General features: G+C 41.6%; 1 long non-coding RNA gene across 1 annotated transcript; it reads left to right on the top strand.

Annotated features, from left to right (window-relative positions):
• Nucleotides 1–5,804: 5,804 nt before the first annotated feature.
• Nucleotides 5,805–11,446, top strand: LOC123288706 (uncharacterized). The gene is made up of 2 exons (XR_006532212.2): nucleotides 5,805–6,024; nucleotides 8,955–11,446. It is a non-coding gene; the product is annotated as an uncharacterized lncRNA (long non-coding RNA).
• Nucleotides 11,447–20,910: the final 9,464 nt, after the last annotated feature.

Below are 20,910 nucleotides of genomic sequence, written 5' to 3' on the forward strand. Positions count from 1 at the left end.
AAATGAGAGCGTCTATGTAAATACTTAGCATGGGTTCTGATCCACACCCACCACAGGTCACAGGCAGCTGTCATTACATTTAGAGCATGAGTTAGCCATGTGCCAAGTCTCGACTTGCAAAGCAGTGTCATTCTGGGCAACAAGTGATCTCATGAAAAGGAATATATTTTCTTTTCTCTCTCACTCTCCTCTCCCTCCTGTTCTTCCTTCCTACTTCCCTACCTAAATATCACTACTTTTTGATTCACCTTAAATTACACAAAAGAGGGATCCAAGTAACAAAAGAAGAACTGAAGTGCAATCTTATCATCAAGAAAAAACAGAGGTAAACACGCAATGCCAAATCTTAACTGAATTGTCCTTCTGAGTGTAAAATTCCTTGCACACAAAACAGAAATGGATATATTATACTCAACTGGTGCTCATTAGCTGAAAGAAAGGAGCATGCCGGCTCTTCAAGGGAGACTCCCCGGTATGTACTGATTTCTAAAAGAAAATTCTCACATGAGGCAAAAGGAACATTGGGAGTGATTTACTGCACGATGCCACTGATGACCATTGTAAATGCATCCATTCATCCAATAACTACATATCAGACAGGAGAGTGAATTCTGGATATACAAGTCAGGGAAAACAGCAACAGATATGATGCCTGCCTTCATAGAGTTTATAATCCAGAGGGGGAGACTAATTAAACAAGTAAGTTATATATTCAAATATATATAAAGCATAAATGGAGATAAACACTATGAAGAATAGTGCACCGTGAGAAAGAAAGAAGATAATTTAAATTGGACTGTCAGGGAAAGCTCTCTTAGGCAGAGAGATTTTAGCCCTCCTCTGCCTCAGGGCCTTTGTACTTGCTGTTCCTTCTCCCTGGAATACTTTCTCCCAGATTCTCTGCAGCCTCCTGCTACATGTCCTTCAGGACTCTGTTCAAATGGCCCTTCATCAGAGAGCCCTTCCCAACTAAACCTACATCACAGAATCCCCTTACCGTGCTCTGCTCTTTCTTGTAACTCTACCAACACTCAACATATAATAGATGCATCTACTAACAACCTGCTCTTCCTTCCCCAACCCTACTCTGCGAATGTTACCTCCGTGAGAGCAGGGACCAGGTTTTGATCACTGCTTCATCCCCAACACCTGGAAGAGTCCCCAGAACAATAAACATGTGTTGAGTGACTGTAAGGGGAGCAGCCCCAGCATGGGGGTGGAGGTGAGGAGAGCAGTTGAGTGGAGACCCCAGCAGTTGTGAGGCAGGGGAGGGCACCAAGCGTTCGATCAGAGGTGGATGAAGGAAAGCTGGGTGACTGGCAGAACGCAGCACGGCAAGGACAATAGTGAGGCATTTCTGCATAAACATGACGTCTCCAGGAAATCGATAGACCATTATAGCTATTTGGAAAGTAGAAGGACAAATGCAGTGTCAATGAAACCAGATTAAAGGGAGTGATAAAACTGGCCAGAGAAGTAAGTATAATGATCTTGTTATTCTTACAGTCATAAGGGAACCTGTCCTTATCTATTCTGTGTAGAGACAATTCATATTTGTCACCTCATTTGGTCCTCGACAAAGATCTGGGAAGTGGGTTTATTTTTCCATTTTACAATCGAGGAAACCAAACCCCAGCGACTTAAGTGTCTTGTTCTAGGCCAGCCAGTGAGTGAGTGGAGGAGCCAGGTGACCCATTCAGTGTGGATGGAGCCCATGTCATCTACCTGGAGGGCTAAAGGGTGGGCCAGTCACATCCTCAGGAAGATGGCACTAAGAAAAAGCCCAGAGAAGACAGGGTGAAAGCAGCACGGCCGTTAGAAGGAAGGCCGCAGGAAATGAGATGCTACTTAAATTGTTTCAGTCTTTCTCAAATATCCAGAGAAAGGTCAGACCAGATGAAAAACCGGGGCTACCTCTCAAAATGATGCATTGATTCAGGTCCCCCCGGCCACAGGGGACACAAATTTTGTCATTTGTCATCAGTATAGTGTCTGATAGCAAAGCAGTGATGCCTTTATTATCGGGAAAAGAAGTCTGAAGAGCAATCACTTTCCCTCTGAGCAGGCATAGTCTAGTTATACGTGGGCTCCCACTTCAGTCCTCAGGCCCCGGGAGCGTCACGGTTGGTAAAAGAGCTGTCAGCAGTTAATCGGCATGAGGACTTTGTAGTGATCATGGTGGGTGTCTGGTCCATCACCTTTACATGGTTCCTGGGCTCGATTTCCAGCTAGTTAGCATTGGTCACTTTCATCACGGGGGTACAATGCCCTTCTCCCTCACCCCTGTAAGGAGGGGGCAGAGGAGCATCACCAGTCTGCTTAGGGTGCCCTGCCTGCTGCCCTAAAGATGTTCCCATCACAGTCGGAGGACAGAGTGGGAGGAACACTGAGGTATGGCAGGAAGTGTAACAGGCCAGGAATCCTGACTTCTAGGTTCAAATCCATCATGTCACTAGAGGAAAAGCATAGATGATCAATTGTTTTAAAATCTCCCACGACACGTCAGGCATTGTGGTAGGGGCTTTACCTACGTGATCTCTTTAATCCTCATGAAAACCAGGCGAGACTTCTGTCCTCCTTAGATTGGGGCTGTTGATATGAATCTCACAGGAGCCTCAAAGCGCTCCGGAAACAATGAAGCACATAAATACAAGAAGTCACTGATTTCTTCATCCTTTTCCTCAGACAGGTCTGAACAGCACTGTCATATTGTATTTCATCTACAATACTCGTTTGAGTCTTTGTTCATATTGTTGCATGTGTTGGTGTGTTAGAAAACAAGGCCATTCATCCATTTATTTATTGAGCACTCACTGTGGGCCAGGCGGTGGATGGGTTCCAGGGACACGTGGAACAAACCAGAAGCAGTGGCTGGCCTAATGGCACTTTCAAGGTCAGGAGAGAGCACTTTATCCTGCTCCAGGCCCCATGGACAGGACTGGCCTTCCCACCAAGCCTCACCTTCCTCAGAGGGCCCTGTGACACCCCATCAGACACCTGACAGGTGCTTGGTCCCATCAGCCATTAGGGTGGGCCTGGAATATCAAAGCTCTTTGCCGGAGAAAAAAAATCCCAAAATAATCTGATGATAAACAAGTGTATCAATTTTGCTGTTGAAAGAAAGAGATTGGCTATCAAGAAGGTCAAAAATAATTCGGAGGGGGCCAGGGGTTTTGAACCACAGAAGATAAGTAGCTTTAAGATAAGAACTTTAAGGGCTAGAGATTGAAAACAGATAGAAATAAAAATCTCCAGGGAGTGGGATTTGAGTTTGCCTGGTTTGATTTTCAAGTTAGAGGGAAGCTGGGCCATTTCTGCTGCGTGAGGCTAAACTTTCTGGACCACTGGCTCTAAGTCCAGCCTGATCTAATATAGTTCTTTAAGTGGAATATGAATTTAGGGTATCCAACAGCAAACAACTGGAATACATGTTGGTTTAGGAAGTTTTGTTCATTCATTTTTATTTAATTGTTTTTTTTAAAAAGATTTTCCAGAAACAAAAATTTCAGGTTAAAGAGAGACGTGATACACGCACAAAATCTTTCTTCCAAGTCTCCAGAAGAGTCTGTCTGATGTGAAAAATAAATATTGTGATCATGACAAGAAAAATTATAAACTATTGACAAATCTACTTAGACAAAGAAAGCCACTAGCCTTACACGCAGGCATAAGGGGAGCAGATGGCTATGGGATAACTGAAACTAAAGCTAAACTGTTGAGTTGGAAAATAATCTCAGTAAAATATAAATGACTCCGCTTTGATAAGGGAGAGCGGAGATAGCTGCCCTGCCTTGGAGCCTTCCCAGGAACTCTCAGCCTGCGGTTGAGGGATGCGACCTGGAGTCCAAGGCCAGACATCCTACAACATGCCCACGACTCCCCTCCAGCTGCTGGGGTGAGAAATGAGACGGAATGTGCAAAAACCTCTGGAAAAGTGCTGCAGAAATTTAAGAAGACGATGAAACCCTAGACTCAGGACAGTGCCCTCTGAGCCCCTGTGAAGGTAGACATGTCTTCTGGGAATTGTGGCCAGGTCACCATAAATAGGATCACCATCATACTAATGATCTAGACTTGGAAAGGTTGGCCCTCCGTCCTCCTCTCATTCTCAGACTTTACTTCAGTGATCTAATCTTCCCAGCTCCAACTGCCTATATTAGTTTCCTAGGGCGGCCGTAACAAAGCATACCACAGCCTGGGTGGCTCAAACAACAGGAATTTAGCTTTTTACAGTTCCGGAGGCTAGAAGTCCAAGATCAAGGTGTTAGTAGGGTGGATTTCTCCTGAGGTCTCTCTCTTTGGCTTGCAGATGGCTATCTTCTCCTTGTGTCCTCACGTGGTCTTTCCTGTGTGTGCACACGTCCCTGGCACACGTCCTTCCTGGATGTCTCAAAGGTACTGCCAATTAAAGTTATACAAACTGAACTCACGATCACCACCCCCACCCTCTCCACCCTCCCACCCTCACCCCTGCCATGATTCTCTTCCCTGTTCTCATAACAATGAATGGTACCACCATCTGTCCGAGTGGGCAAGCCAGAGATTAGATACCATCCTTGAAAACTCTCTCTCCTTTAACCATTTGTCAGTTCCTCACCAGGCGCTGGCATTTCTGTTTGCTAGAAGTGCCCTGAAATCTTTCTTTCATCTCCAGCTCCACTGCCGTCATCTTAGTCTGTTCTTCCCTCCTCTCTAGGCTAGCTTATTTCACTAGTCTTTCAAATGGCTTCCCATATCCATTCCTGCCTCTCTCACCCAGTCGCCATACTGTAGCCAGAGAGCTCTTCCTCTGAGGCAAATCTGGCTGTGTCATCCCCTCCACAGCCTAAAGGATGGCAATAGCTTCCTGCTGCTCTTAGAACGGAGACCAGAATTGTACCAACCATGTGTCACCACTGCCCCCACCCCCACTTGTTTCTCTCTGCGTTCTCTGTGCTTCTAATACACTGGCCATCATTAGTCCCTCAAACGACCAACTGTGCTCCCTCTCCAGGCACAGAACCTTTACCTATGCTAGTTCCTCTCTCTGAAATACTCTTGCTGGCCCATCTTCACCTGGATGACTGCTGCTTGGTCATCAGACCACCTCTTAATCATCATTGCCTCCCCTACTAGATGGATTCCCCTATTTATGCATTCAGAGGACCCTAAAGTGGCCATTTTATATTTGTTTGTGTGGGTCTTTGATCATTTCCTCTTTGCACCTCTAAATTATAAACTCTGTGAAGACCAGATGATTCCACTCACCATTGTGCCTTCACGGTCTAATAGTGCTTGACATATGGTGAGTGTCATTACAACAGACGCATCTATGCCTAGCATTTAACACTGAGCCTAGCGCACAGTAGGTATTCTGCAAATGTTGCTGAAAGAGTGATAGGCACATGGGCTATGAACGTTCTGATGCCTTTTATAATCCCTTGGGGGAAATTGAAAAATTCTCAAAGATGTTCACTTTCTTTTTAAAAAAGACTTACAGTTTTATTAAAGCATTCATCATGGGCAAGGCAGAATATGTAACAGAGCAGACACGGTTCAAATAATTAAGTTTTATCCCACTGGGAGATTTACTTACTAGAACAAGCATGAATAAAGGGTACACTGAGTGACAGTGGTTAATTCCCACAACCCCTCAAGAATTGACCCAAGTGACCCCTGGACTCTTCCTGGCTGAGTAATCTAATGAGGAAACATTAGATTGAGAACTGGCTGTGCTATGATGCTTTTTTTCCATAATATTTTCCAGAATTCAAAGTATTATATCTGAATCATCTCTAGGTGAATTAGGTCATATTCTTCCCAGTCTATCTTTGACAAGCAATCTCCTACTGTGATGGTTGTTGATGCCGTTTCACCCCAGGATTCTCCCAAGGTAGAGGTTGCTAAGCACTGAGAATTGTTTGTTGGTGGTCATAGAATCTTCTCTTCTGGAGGGGAAAGGAGCTGCCTTTTAAATATGAGGATTATTTGGTTCCTCCGGGCTGCGTTAACTGTTGCTCTGCTGAAGGCGAGTGGATGGATTCGGTGAGTTCCCTAGGTCTCCCTCTGCATCGTGATTCCGTGATCCTATTAATGTTTGCCAGAAGGGCAAGTCTAAATGTGCAATTCCGTATAACCCCCGAGTTTTCTCCCGGGGATGAAACTGAATAGAAAATGGAATGTATCAGAGTGTTGGGAATCTGGCTGTGTGCTTTGGAATAGTAACTAGCTGCACAGCTTCGTCACCTAGGAAACAAGGAAAGCCCAATATGAGGATCTCAGAGGGCTTATGCTACTGAGTCAAAATTTATCTGGATTTGGTTTCATGGTGGGAGGGAAGGCATGTGATATTTTATCTGTGAGTCTGGGAACACTGACAAATGGTGTTGTAAGTGATTTAAGAAATCAACAGTGCGTAAACCAAAAAGATCAAGGTGCAACTACTGGCTTTAAGTTAAAAAGATGGGAATGTAGGTCAGTGAGCTGTGGAAAGTTTTAGTTTTGCACATGATGCTAAATGATTCATGAAAAAAAAAAGACTGCCAAACATCTGCCCATTTGGTTTACATGATGCCAAACATTGAGATATTTGAAAACATTTAAATGTCTGACATTGCAATAACAACCTTTCTAAATGAACAATTTTTTTTCAATTCCTTATTTTGGTGCTGCATAAATCATTTTTGAAAAGTTTCTTTATTGTATGTAACTAAGATATACATTGTGCTTCAGAACATAATCTATGGCTAGCCAGAGAGTTGTTTTTTTAAAATAAACAGTTTCCAATTCTATCATGGAATTTTTCCCAAGAGAAAGATTGTAGACACTTCAACTTGACCTCTCAGCATCAGCCCACACAGGCGGCCACGCCCTTCCTCCTAGAGCACTCCCTTCTCTTGACATCACCCCTGCTGGTTTTCCTCCCATGCTCTGGATGCTGCTTCTCAGATTTCTTTGCCAGATCTCGCAGATCAGTTTGACTTTTAGTATTGGAGTTTCTCTGCTCTAGCTCCTCTCTCTCTCTCTCTCTCTCTCTTCTCCCTCTGTACTCATTTCCTTGGTGATCCTATGCATGCTCATGAATACAAGTACTATCAATATGTTGACAACTTCTAAATTTGTATCTTTGACCCATTTCTCCAACCCTAAGTTCAATTCCTTACAAGCTATTTTCACTTGCAAGTCTCCGAGATGTGTCAAATTCGATGCGTCCAAAACAGAAGTTGTGATCTTCCTCCCCAAACCTGCTGCTTTGCCTCCATGTGTTTTAGTAAATGATCCCACCACCCATCAGAAACCAGGGAGTCCTCTTTGATACCTCCATCTGTCCCACCTTTCACATCCAATCATCATAAACATACCTTGCAAATATTTCTCAAATTGTCCCTTCTCTCCGTCTCCAATGTCACCTCCTCAGTGCTGGCCAACATCGTTGCTGACCTAGATGACTGCGTTAGCCTTCTAACTGGCACCCCTGGATCCACTCCTGCCCTCTGACAATCTATTCTCTGCACCAGGTAGAGAACTCTTATAGAAATGCATACCAGATCGTGTTACTACTCTGCTTAAAGCCCTTCTATGGTTTCCCGACAGTTGTAGGAGCAGCAGGAAGAATGGACTTGCAGGGCAAGACTATGAATTACATCTTGGAAAGGTTGAGCTTGAAATGTCTGTGGGACATTTAAGTTAGGAGCCATTGGGCAGATGCAGAGAGAGATCAAAGCAGGAGATGTCACTGTGATCGTTGCTGCTGTAACTAAGAACCAAATGGAGACGCTATAAAGGTAAACTAGGAGGTCTTCCGGTCGGGACTCACAAAATGGCAATCACATCTGAGTGTGGCCACAGCATTCTAGAAGCTTTAGAGGATAGGGAACTCTAATTTGCTCATGTCCCCAGAACTAGCCAGTGTTTTAGGAGCTGTTTTGTATGCACCTAACTCACAAGAGATTGATGTACAATCAACGTGTCAATTTGTTAATTTAGAGTGAGAAATATAACTACTAAATTCTCCCGAAGACTTAAGTTCACCACTCAATACATTCTCTGCCTGAAGACAAATTATTGTAAGACAAGCTGTAGTCAGAAGGCTGCTTGGTGAGCATAAAATCCAAGCCAGGGAAGTGAGATGAATGATTCTTATTGAATTGTTGGTCCAGAATATTCATGTACATGTTTCCAGATACTGTTGAAGCTGTGTCTTAAAGTTCTGTTTGTGTATAACTAAACTTGAGGTTGGGATAAGAATAATGAAGGATTCATTTATATATGAGAATTATTTTCCAAAAATGGTTTCTCTCCCTTATAAAAACAAAACAGCAAACAAATAAACAAAGGAAAACACAAGCCTATGGAAATGTTCAGCATTTCGACAGGAATACTTAGCTCAAAATAGATCATAATTCAGAAGGTAACTTTGTGCTTTCCACAGGAACCAGCTGGAAGAACGTTCTAATTTATTAAACTTTTTGCCCTCAGAAAGATAAATCAGTTTAGCAAATATTCATTTGATTCCTCTCTTCTGCGTGGGTCTTAGAAAAAAATAACCAGAGAGAGATAAGCGCCATGCTTCTGCTGTAATTGCCTTGGGGGAAAAGAATCAGTGAGAAGCAAGCTCTGGTCTAATGAGCAGAAATTGGGAGAGGCACAAGGAATGTTCTGAGCTCAGAACTGCTGACATTTGTGGTCTTGCTCCTGCTCCTCCCTGCCCATTAGAATGATACTGAGAATTTAACTCTGAGCCAGGCGCTGGTCCACACCCTTCAAATATGTTAACTCATTGAATGCTTAAAACCATGTGAGTTAGATGCTCTATTTATCCCCAGTTGCGGACAAAAAAGTGGAAGTACGGTGAGGCAGGTCACTTGCTAAAGACACATGACCGATAAGTGGCCGAGCTGGGACTTGAACTCAGGTGGTTTGATTCCCGGATTCCTAGTCTCAAGATCCCAACCTCTTCCTTTTGCTCTCCCTAGAAGTGAGAGAGGAAGTCCCAAGCTGATGAACCATGGTCCTGGAAGAGCCAATAACGTCACGTCCGCAGTAAGCCACAATCAGCTTGAGAAGACATACGCCTGCGCCCACGGAGAATTTCCACCTGAGGACCAGGGTCGGGGAAGGGGCTGAGGTGGGGGCTGGAATGTTGGTGGCTTTTCAACTTTTTCTTTCTTGCCCACATACCAAAAGGTGGGATTCTTTTCTTAAGTACCTTGGCTGTGGACTGCTTACTTCAGGCAAACTGTGGGGCTGGGGGTGGGGGTGGATGTGAGAACAGAGTGTGAACCGTGGAGAGGAGCTCTCAGGTGAGGCTACACCGATTTCTTCTCCTCTGGTCTGTGTGTTGAGCACGTAGACAGAGCTGCACTGTCTTGTTACTCTTTCTCTAGGCCACCTACTCACCACGTCCTTCTAGTAGAGCCTTTCCTTGGGAAGAGCAAACTATGATTGTTCGGATTTCAGCTTTCTTAGTTAAAAATCCCACTCCAGTTGTGCTTCTTGCAGATGAAGGTATTCCCAAGCCAGCTTGACTTGACTTGGACAGACACAAATAGCTTCGGTTTTGTATTTCCCCAGAATCTCTTTGTTTTTTTCTAGATGTGGTTAGCATTATCTACCGTGTTATTGGCTTTTCAGTTTAATGCTCAGCAGATGATGTTATTTGTAAGTTACAATTGCAGTGGAGGTGGGGAAGGGGCGGAAATTGCCTCACTTCTCCCTGTGGATTAATATAGGCAGAGTGTTATGAGCGTTTAAGTGAAAGCCAGTGTCAGGGGGAAAGAGAAAAGAGTTAAAGCAGACCCTGGGAACATGGCTGTTTAAGGGAGGAGCACAGGAAGGAGGAGACTAGGAAAGATCCTAGATTAGTGAGAAACTATGTTATGGAAGCCAAAGTAGGTGAGAGTTTTGGGAAGGGGCTTGGTCGGCAAGAGTGTCAACTATGTGGAGGTCAAGTAGGATGCGATCCGCGAGGAAGTAGGTGAGAATCAGAAAGCCTGGACAGAAAGTGAAACCAGGTGCAATTGCAATGAGGAGAAGCTCTGCCTCACAGTCAGTGTTGGAGAAGCAGGTGTTGGACAGGTTTGTTGATTCCAGTCCAGCCAGTTGCAAACCCAAATCAGGCTTGAGAATTAGGCAATATGAACCTGAGTCCAGGAAAATGAGCTAAGAGATTACTCTATTAGGTGGGTGTGGACTGGGTGTCCTTATTGGGATAATGTCCATAAAAAGGGGGCTCACATCTTATGGCTCAGGGTCATTTGCAAAATTGCCCTGCATATCTGCAACTTGTGAACAAGCAACTTTGGTTCTCAGACGAATCACCCAGGGTTTCTTGGGAGAGTCACCCCTGTTCTCTTGGGCTCCTAACATCAGCTCCAGTCCCCTTACAACAGTAATCTCCTTTTGCTTGAGATAATAAAATTCTCTACTAGGTTAGTGTCTTTAGCCATGGGGATTAAAGAAATGATGCCGTAGATCAAATCTATTATATTCCTAGTCATGTGTTAAGTTCAGGAATGATTTGTGTGTATTTGAAGTGCAAAGTTTAAAAGAAATTCAGCAGGTTGCTTGATCCACACACTTCCACCTCAGGGCCTTTGCACTTGCGACTCTTCTGCCTGGAAATCTCTTACTCCCAATAGCCTCATGCCTTGCTTTACTAAATCCTTTAAGTCTTTACTCAAATATCAACCTATCAATAAAACTTTTCCTGATCATCTTTTTAAAAATTATACTTCACCCTTCCCTGACGCTGCTTCATTTTCTTCACAGCACTAGCCACCATCTGATATGCTATATATTTTAATTATTTATTTGCCCCTACTGTGCACCAGGTACTGTTCTAGGTGCTGGGGATAAAGTGATAAACAAAACAGACTTAGCTTTTTTGGAAAAATGGCTCTATGAGCTGCTTGGGGTCGAAGTGAATCTACAAGGGCGTGTTGAATAGCTAAAGTTGAGAACTGAAAGATCTCAGGCAGAGTAAAAATGAAGATAATAAAATTGTCTAAGTGGATTTCAGGCAAACTAAGTTATTTTATTAGGTCATATTAAGTTATTATTATTGAGTTAGTGATGTGACTTAAAAGTATATGCTTCTGGTAAAAAATTTCAAATAGAACAAAACCATACACAATGAAAAGTGAGACTCTTTTCCATTCCAAACTTTTTGTCCTTTTATCCTAACTCCCTCCAGCAGTTTTTCCTGCTTCCCTTCAGACATTTTCCGTGCACGTGCTCACATGTATGAATGTATTATTTCTAGCCAATTTGAAATCTTACATACAGATTTCATTGCCTTGATTTTTTTCACTTAATGTGTTTCAAAGATGTTCATATATGAATACATACTGGCCTGCGTCCTTTTAAAAAAGTCTTTCTTTTAAAATTTCATTGCACAGATTGCCACATTTTAAACTAGTAACCTGTTGATGAACCAAACAATACCTCAATAAACATCCTTATAATACCTCTTTGTTAATTTGTCCACGTGTAAATGTATCTGTAGGATAAGTTGTTAGAAGCAGAATTGCTGATATGAGGATGTGAGCGTGTATGACACAAGAGTTTAAAATATTTCTTCCTCAAACTCTAGTCTGAATGAATGCAAAACTTGGTTTTACTTCTAGCATTCTCACTTCGTTAATCAAACATGGGCTTAATACTTCATCCCTTGCTGCTCAATTTCCTATCCTAATAACGAAGATATTTAATAGCTATGCAAATAATACACTGGAGATGTAATTTATTCAAGTGGCACCAGAAAGTACCACTTACGCACTGGGAGAATTGACTTTAATGCAATTCCACAAGCCTTTATTAAAGGCTCAATGCATGGGCCTGATTCATCCTTTTGTGCATGTCTCAGTCACATGTGTGGTCCTCAGCCACTACAGAGAGGAGTATGGAGGACGCCTGCCATGCCTTACCATCAGAAATGGCAGCAGTGCCGAGCCTGCTGGCTTTTAGCAGCCCAGCTGTGGCCAGCAGGAGAGCTTTCTATGGACACACATTAAGTGGAGGGAGGAAACCCCTTCTCTCCTAGGGAATCATGGGGCATTCAGCCCCTCCCAGAACATCTGGGCCTGCTCCACCTCTGCCTATGACTGTGTGTCAGGGTCACTGCAGGCATGGGACAGCCCACGTGGAAGTCCTTGCAGAGAGCATTAGAGCAAGAGGAGCCAACCTGCAGGTCTTAGGCTCATGAGCAGCTCTTAGAACATCACAGACAGGCTTGAAAGCAGACCTGGAGGGAAAACTGTCAATAAAGTCAAACTTTTTTTCTTTTTTTGCAATAAAGCAGAAATATTATGATCAAGAAGTAAAGCCACACATTCCCACTGGTATGCTGGTAAGCCACTTCTCTGGAATGGGGGAAAAAAACCCTGATCTGCAGTGTTTGCCAATTTCTATGGTATAAATACTTCCTTGTTGGCTGGTGGGGAAGAGATGTATGCACTGGCTTTGTGTACATCATAAGCCCGTATGGGCTGGGCCTAGCTCGGTGTGGCATGTTACCTTTATACAGAAGTGAAAGGACTGTTATTGATCCAAACAGGATTGTTGTTTGCAATTTTCACAATTATGTCAATACTGCCACCTATCCAACTGATATTGAGAGGTTAGGAGTCATTTTATAACTAACAACAAAGAATATTGGTGTTCTGGTTACTATTGCTGCTAGCAAAACCCCAAAACATAGTGGCCTCAAAAAACTATTTTATTATGCTCACAGATTTTGTGGGTCAGGAATTTGGATGGGGGAGATCTGGGGGAGCTTATCTCTGTTATGTGATAAGGACATCAACTAGGAAGACTCAAAGGCTGGGTGTACCTGATAACTGGAGGATTAGAAGCATCTAGAAGGCTTCCTCACTCACACGTCTGGTGGCTGATACTGGCTTTCATCTATTACTACAGCTGAGACTATTGGCCAGGATACCTACACATGGCCTCTCCATGTGGCTACTTGAGCATTCTCATAGTACTTGGGTTCCATGAGCAAGCATCCCAAGAGACCCAGGTGAAAGCTGTATTGCCTGTTATGATGTAGCCTTGTTTCTTATTTGTTTATTTCGTTGTTCAAGAGACCTTGTAAGACACAATGTTATTTCTGCTAATGTTGTAAGCTCTCCCAGATTCAAGAGGGAGGGAATATAGACTCTCCCTATCCAGAGGAGGAGCATCAAAATCACACTTTAAGAAGAGTATGTGAGATGGGAAGTGTTTTTATGGCCATCTTTGGAAATTACAACATGTCAGAATTGTCATTTAGGGCACTCTTCAGAGAAGTAGGTTGAGAATGACCCCTTCCAGCTCTTACCCAAACCTCCCTTGAAGCTTTGATCCTTCAGAGAGACATCTAAGAGCTTTGTTAACAATCCATTTTCTCTAGGTGTTCTAGACTCTAGGTATTCCCAACCATATCATCAGAAAACAGTGTGAGGGGACTCTATTAGATTAAGAAACCAGAAGAATCATATTCATCCATTCATCCATTCATTTCACAAAAATTTATCAGATACCTGCTTTGTGCCTGGCACAGTGCTAAGTACTTGGGAGAACAGACACCAAGAGGGCTGAGTGGAGAGAAAATTGTGGAGCCATCAGCACAAAGATGGCATTTAACACTGTGGGGAAGGAAAAGATGACCTAGGCAGAATGTAAATGGGGCAGAGATGAGATGAGCGAATGCCCAGAGGAACGCCACATTTAGAAGTCTGTAGGGGTGAAAGAACCAGACAACGATGCTGGGAAGGAAAGCAGTGATGGAAAAGGAAGTCTACAAAGCACAAGACAAATGTCATAGAAGACACTGCCTCCAGAATGCAGGAGCAGCTATCTGCTGGATTCGGCTGATAAGCTGAGGAAGATGGGGCCAGACACCGGTCCACAGGGTTGAGAGGGTGAGGGTTGTTCTTGATGTTGATAAGAATCATTTCATTGGAGTGGAGAAACTGAACACCCCACTGGAGTGGGAGATGAAGAGGTGGAGGCAACATTTGTGGTTAAATCTCTTGAACTTTTTCACTGGAAGGGAGAAAAGAGTAATGGAGCATTAGCATTTTCTACAGCAAGTTCTTCAGAACACTAGTTATATTACGTCTTAGTTCATTTGTGCTGCTGTAACAAAATACCATAGACTGCATGGCTTATAAACCAGAGGAATTGATTTCTCACAGTTCTGGAGGGTGGAAATCTGATATCAGGATGCCAGCATGGTTGGGTTCTGGCAAGAGCCCTCTTCGAGTTTGTAGACTACTGCCTTCTCATGGTATTCTCATATGGCAGAAAGAGAGCCCTCACTGGCCTCTTAAAGGCACTAACCCCATTCACAAGGGCTCCACTCTCATGACCTAATTACCTCCCAAAGACCCCATCTCCTAATACCAGCACATTGGGGGTTAGGCTTTTGCCATATGAAATTTGGGAGAAAACACACTCAGTCCATTTCTTATTAAGTATTAATTGGTTTAATGCAAATGAAAAGTTTTGAGAAACTTAGGTTTAAAAATCTCTTTATTCTCTACCTTTACAGAGCTTTGGTAAGCTAATGTGCATTATGAATTCTTCTCTGTATTTGATGCCAGAAAGCTTTTCTTTTTTTTAATTTTCAGGTTATATTTTGCAGGACTAATGAAACAAACTTTAAGAAATAATGAGTTTAATTTTTTTCCTTAAGTATTACAGAGGGAAAAAAAGTTAACTAAGTGTGCATTTCTGTATCCTTTGCAAAATGATAGTAGGCACATCATCTGTTGAGTTACTCAATGTGCCTTATATGAAAAACTCTGTGACAAATTCCCGCTACAAATCAATACCAGGAAAAATAAATTGCTTCTCTGAATGAACTGGGGCGTTTAAAAATATTGATCAGTGAATCAAGGATGAATCACAACATTGTATAACTAAAAATGATTTTAATGTAATCTAGTCAATCTCACCACTTTTATGGAGGAGAAAACAGGCCCAGGGATGTTAGAGCACCTGCAGATGCCCTGGGCTCCTTGGCAGCAAGGGCCCTCCTCCCAGCCCGGTCCTCTGGTCACTGCCGTGTGGGGAAACACTAGCTGTTCCTTTCACCACACTGAGCGGCCAGGAGTCTTGGCAGCTGATCTTGTCCTCAACTACAGTAACCAATTTATTCCAGTTGCCTGATAACAGCTACTATCTTCTCTTAAAATCATTATTACTTTTCTGGTTATTTTTAATGTATATGCTTTTCCTGGCTTTTAGTTAACAACTCCAAATATTTTTAGAAGGCACAATCATAAATCATATTAATTTTTTTGAAAATGAGTATATAGAGAAATTTATAAGGTAGTCAGGATGTCTGGAACCTGGAAAGTATCTTCCTGTGTAAACCATGTTAGACATGATAGTTTCTACCACCAAAATCCTTAATCCCTAACGTAGCTGAAATTCACTCATATGTCCCCTTTGGGTTGGCCATTTACTATTATTGCCCTGTGGGGACTTGGTACAGTAAAACTTTATTCCTGCCTATTAGAGGTGAGACTTCTGGTGGCGGCAGAGGTGAGCACAAAGGATCCCTGTATGGGTCACAGTCAAGCAGGGCAAGTTAAGATCTCTGTGCTCCTGCTGACCCTCCTTCACTTGTTTTTTTTTTTTTTTCTATAACATGAGCTTTGCAGGATGCCACGGACCTGTCCACTTCATCTCACGCTATCATATTTTCTACCAGAAACCCAAGGGCGTAGGGAAGCAAGAGTAGAGGTGGACATACGTCCCCACTTCAAAGAAGCTGGTCTTTGCAAACTCTAGTAGGAAGATGGCAGGGGAGGAGAGAGAAAGACTAAGAGACAGAGAGAAAGAGAGAGAGAAATCACTTCCCCTGGCTGTGTCAAGGCTCTTCCCCTTCTCCTCCATGCCCCCAGACAGGTGAATGGCCCCGAGGAGTAAGGCAAATGGGAAAAGGATGGTGCAGAGAACCTTTCTTGCTCCTGTGAGCTGCTCCACCCTCAGCATTTGGATGTGGAGGGGAAATTGAGAGCAACTTTATGTTGAGGTATTATGATATCCAGAATCCTCAGCTCTTATAATGCCATAGATATTGTTATATTTTTTAAAGATGATGAGAAAACTGAAGTTCAGAAAAGTGAAGTAACTTACATAATTTAAGACTTTATAAAAAGACTATTAATGATCATTTGTATAGTGAAATATAACGTACATTCAGAAAAGCGTATCAACAGAGACGTAGCAGCTCATTGTATAAGTGTAAGCACTCCCCTGGCGGAAGCAGAAGCATCAACTCCCCCCAAATCCACCATGTCCCCTAGAAGTCACCACCCTCCTGACTTTTATGAGAATCACTTGCTTGCTTTTCTTTGTAGTTTTTCCACCTAAGCATGATGTTGGTTTTGCCTATTTTTTGAATTTTAAAGAGATTAGCTCATATAGTATGTATTTTGTGTCCAGCTTATTTTTCTTAGCATTATATTTGTACAACTTCAAATCACATGAATAGATCCCAATTCTTTAAAACTATTGCATATCGAGGGTTTTGGGGATTGTCTCCATTTTCCACCTACTTCTAATAATGCTGCTGTGAAGATTCTTTCACATATCTATTGGTACACATTATATATAACATTTGGAGATATATACATATATCAATGACAACATATATACAGTGATGCGTCATTGAATGACAGGAATACCTTCTGTGAAATTCATTGTTAGGCGATTTCCTCATTATGCGAACATCATAGAGTCTATTTACACAAACCTAGATGGTATAGCCTACTACACACCTGGGCTATATGGTACTCATCTTATGAGACCACCATTGTATACGCAGTCCATCATTGCCCACAACGTTGTTATGCAGTGCATGACTGTATATATCAGGATATACACCTTTCTGGATCTTGTGGTATGGATATTTTCAACTCTTGTAGATAACCCTAACTGTTTTTGAAAGTGGCTGTTCAATTTACATTCTCACCAGCAACATCTGAAAGATTCCATTGTTTCACATCTTTGCCAACGCTTGTTATTTTCATTCTTTTATGTTTCAGCCATTCTGGTGCTTATGTAACAATATTTCAGGGTGGTTTTAATTTGCGTTTACCTGATTACTAATGAGGTTGAACACTTTTACATATATTTATTTAATATTTACATTTCCTATGTTGTGAAGTGCCTCTTCAAGTCATTTTCCCTTTTTCTATTGGATTTTTTTCTTATTGATTTGTAGGGGTTCTTTATGTAGCCTGCATACAAGCCCTATGTCAGTTATTTTTATTGAAAATTTCTTCTCCCATTCTGTGACTTGCCTTTTCACTCTCTTTATGGTGTCTTTTGATGAACTGAAGCCCTTAATTTCAATGTAGTTCAATTTATCAATTTCATTTCCTCATGTGTCAAAGATCATGAAGAAATTCCTCAAAATCATCTCCTAGAGTTATATTGTTTGCCTTTCACATTTAGCTCTACAACTGGTTTTTGAATATGGGTGAAGTAAGGGCAATTTTTCTTTTCCTATATATATCCAGCTACTCCTGGACAATTTATCAAAGAGACTATTCTTTTCCATCTATTATAGACATTTATTATACTAATATTTGTGATTGAACAAGAGTATATTTCTTTTAACTTGGATAAAACCCCCACAGTCACTGAAATACATTTATCTAAAGTTATGACTTATCTAAAATTTGGAGAATGTCAAACAAACCTAATTATTTCTACGATCCTTTCTTTTATAAGATGAAGGAGCAAATCTTTGAGTTACCTGGTGACTATCCCAAAAAACCCAAAGATAGTTTAAATATATAGACATGTTAATATTTTTATTATTCTGAATTCAAGCCTAAACTTGAAAATACAGAGGCAAATGGCAAAATAAAGAGCAAAATGCAAGGCAAAAGGCAAAAATGAAGAGTGGTCAGATATGAGTGTATGGCAAAATTATCTAAAGGCGCAATAGTTACAGACACTGTTTTTACAGGGTACATCAAGAAGAAACAATGATTATTTAAAAATTTTAAATTTTCATAAATAAAGAACTTTGTTAAAATTAGTTAAAGTGGCAAAGGCCCAAAGAATGTATACTTAGAACGGATAAAGATGTGGTGTGTATATATACATATGTATATATGTGTGTGTGTGTATTTTTTATATATATATGTATGTATATATATGTGTGTGTGTGTGTGTGTGTATGGAATATTATTAATCCGTGAGAAAGAAGGAAATCCTGCCATTTGAGACAACATGGATGGACCTGGAGGGCACTATGCTAAGTGTAATAGACAAAGAAAGACTAATACTGTATGGTGTCACTTATATGTGGAATCTGAAGAAGTTGAACTCGTAGAAACAGAGACTAGAATTGTAGTTCCCAGGAGCTGCAGGTGGAGGTGGGCAATGAGGAGATGTTGGTCAAAAAATATAAACTTCCAGTTATAAGATGAATAATTTCTGGGAATCTAATGTACAGCATGGTGACTAGAGTTAATAATAATGTATTGTATACCTGAAAGTTGCTGAGAGTGTAGAGCTTAAATGTTCTCACCACAAAAAAGAAAGGTAATTATGTGACATGATGCTATGGTGTTCATCATTTTGCAACACGTTGTACACCTTACACAATGTTATATGTCAATTGTATCTCACTAAAGCTGGAAAAAAATGTATACGTAAAGATCAGTATTTTTCTGACTTATTGAAAAAGTTTAGTTTTTGCTAGACTTTTAAAGCTAATCTTAATGCACCTTTATATGTCAATGTCTTTCAAAATACATATGCCTATAAATATATATTAAATTTAAAGCTTTCAACTTCAGTTTTAAATATAGTTAACTTTGTTGCATAAACCTGTGTTTTGTGTATATATACATGTGTGTTATATCCATATATATGGATGGCTATGTATATATATTCATTGCCTCTCAGCTCCAGATTCACCTTCGCTTGCTCTGCTTTGTGGTTCTGTTGTCAGATCCTGCAAATGTTTCTCCTTTGCCAGGTGGCGCAGTGTTAGGCTTTGTCAGTGGAGGGACAACACAGAAGCCAGGGACTTCTTTTCCTGTTTCCAGGGTGCTTTCCTCTCTTCTTGCTTCTGGCATGCAGGACACTCACTGGTGTTCACACGGCAGCAAGTTTCAGCCACACCCCTGGGGACCATTTTCCAGTGAGTTTAGCAGCACCACACAGGGGCTCCCCAACGAGTTCCACCAGTGCCCTGGCTGAGGCTCCTCTCGGTGAGTCTCCTCTCTCTCTCTCTCACTCACACACAGTGTGGGCTCACACTACACTCATGGAGTTTTATTTATTAAATGCATTATAGGTAATTATAGCCATGATTCTTTTCAATGTTCACGTTGTCTCAAGGTTTGTTCAGTGGAAGCCTCTTCAAGCCGGCCCCTGTGTCTCTTTGTGTTGCTCCTGTTAGTCTGTAAGTGCTTCCTGGCTTTCTGACTTAGCAAGATGTTCTTTTTATTTTCCTGCTTGGGATTCATAGACCTTAAATATGTGATTGGTGTCCTGCTGTTGTTCTAGAAAGTGGTTACAATTTCCTCAAGTATTGCTTCTTTCTCACTCTCTCTACTCTTTTTTTTTTTTTTAAGATTGGCACCTGAGCTAGCATCTGTTGCCAATCTTTTCCTTTTTTTTTCTTCTTCTCCCCAAAGCCCCAGAGTACACAGTTGTATATTCTAGTTGTAGGTCCTTCTACTTGTGGCATGTGGGATGCCGCCTCAGCATGGCCTGATGAGTGGTGCTAGGTCCACGCCCGGGATCTGAGCTGGTGAAACCCTGGGCCCTTGAAGCAGAGCGTGAAAATCTAACCACTCGGCCATCTGGTGGCCCCTCTCTACCCTTTTTTGAACTCTGATTTAATGTGTGTGAGACTTTCTTACTACGGACTTTTTCTGTTACCTTTTAAACTAACCTTCCTTTTTATTTTTCAGGTAATGACTATTGTCAGTTAACATAACCAGCCCACAGTATGGCATACTATATCGTAAAGATTTTGGAAGTACAAATTGAAGGAAGGTGATAACTTTACTAAGTTACAACATTTTGGCAAATTCATACAGTCTCATTAATATGATAAAACCATATTTGGTCACAATTTTCACTCCAAAAATATCATTTAAGCATCAAATCAAAACACTGTGGTTTTTAATGGTTTATAACAGAGCAGGTTATTTTTATTTTTATTTTTTTTTGAGGAAGATTAGTCCTGAGCTACCATCTGCTGCTAATCCTCCTCTTTTGGCTGAGGAAGACTGGCCCTGAGCTAACATCCGTGCCCATCTTCCTCTACTTTATGTGTGGAACGCCTACCACAGCATGGCTTGCTTAGCGGTGCCATGTCCGCACCCGAGATCCAAACTGGCGAACCCTGGACTGCCGAAGAGGAATGTGTGAACTTAACCGCTGCGCCACCGGGCCGGCCCCAGAGCAGATTATTTTATACTAATTAATACATATAATACTTAAAACTATACAATTTCTCCCTTTAAAGTGAATGCCTTCAAGCCAGCTGTTGAAGTTTACCACAGCCGGGCAATCGTATGTCCGTGAGAGGTGGCTCTGCTTGGTTCTGAGGTTGGTCCAAAGCCAGAGAGATTGCAATGTGTGAAAACCTTTAAAATCCTACCTTCAGGAGGTTAAATATGCCAATACTAATCTAAAAGTACTTTTTTCAAAAACTGTTAAATTTTCACATAGATACTGGCACCCTCAAAATTAGATGAACATTGTGAACAACATTAATTTCGGATGATCCCTTTTATGTAAAGGCCCTGCGTCTCTTTATTTGGGTCAGAAGTCACATAGCCTTTCTTCAGGTTATTAAAAAAAATTATACCCAAAATGTAGCTGTATTTTTAAAATAGCAAATATATTGCCAGCTTAGAGACACTTGGGGGACCCAATGTTGTATGCCAATTTTCATTA

Source organism: Equus asinus, chromosome 11 (assembly GCF_041296235.1).
Source record: "Equus asinus isolate D_3611 breed Donkey chromosome 11, EquAss-T2T_v2, whole genome shotgun sequence".
In the NCBI taxonomy this organism is placed as follows: Eukaryota; Metazoa; Chordata; class Mammalia; order Perissodactyla; family Equidae; genus Equus; species Equus asinus.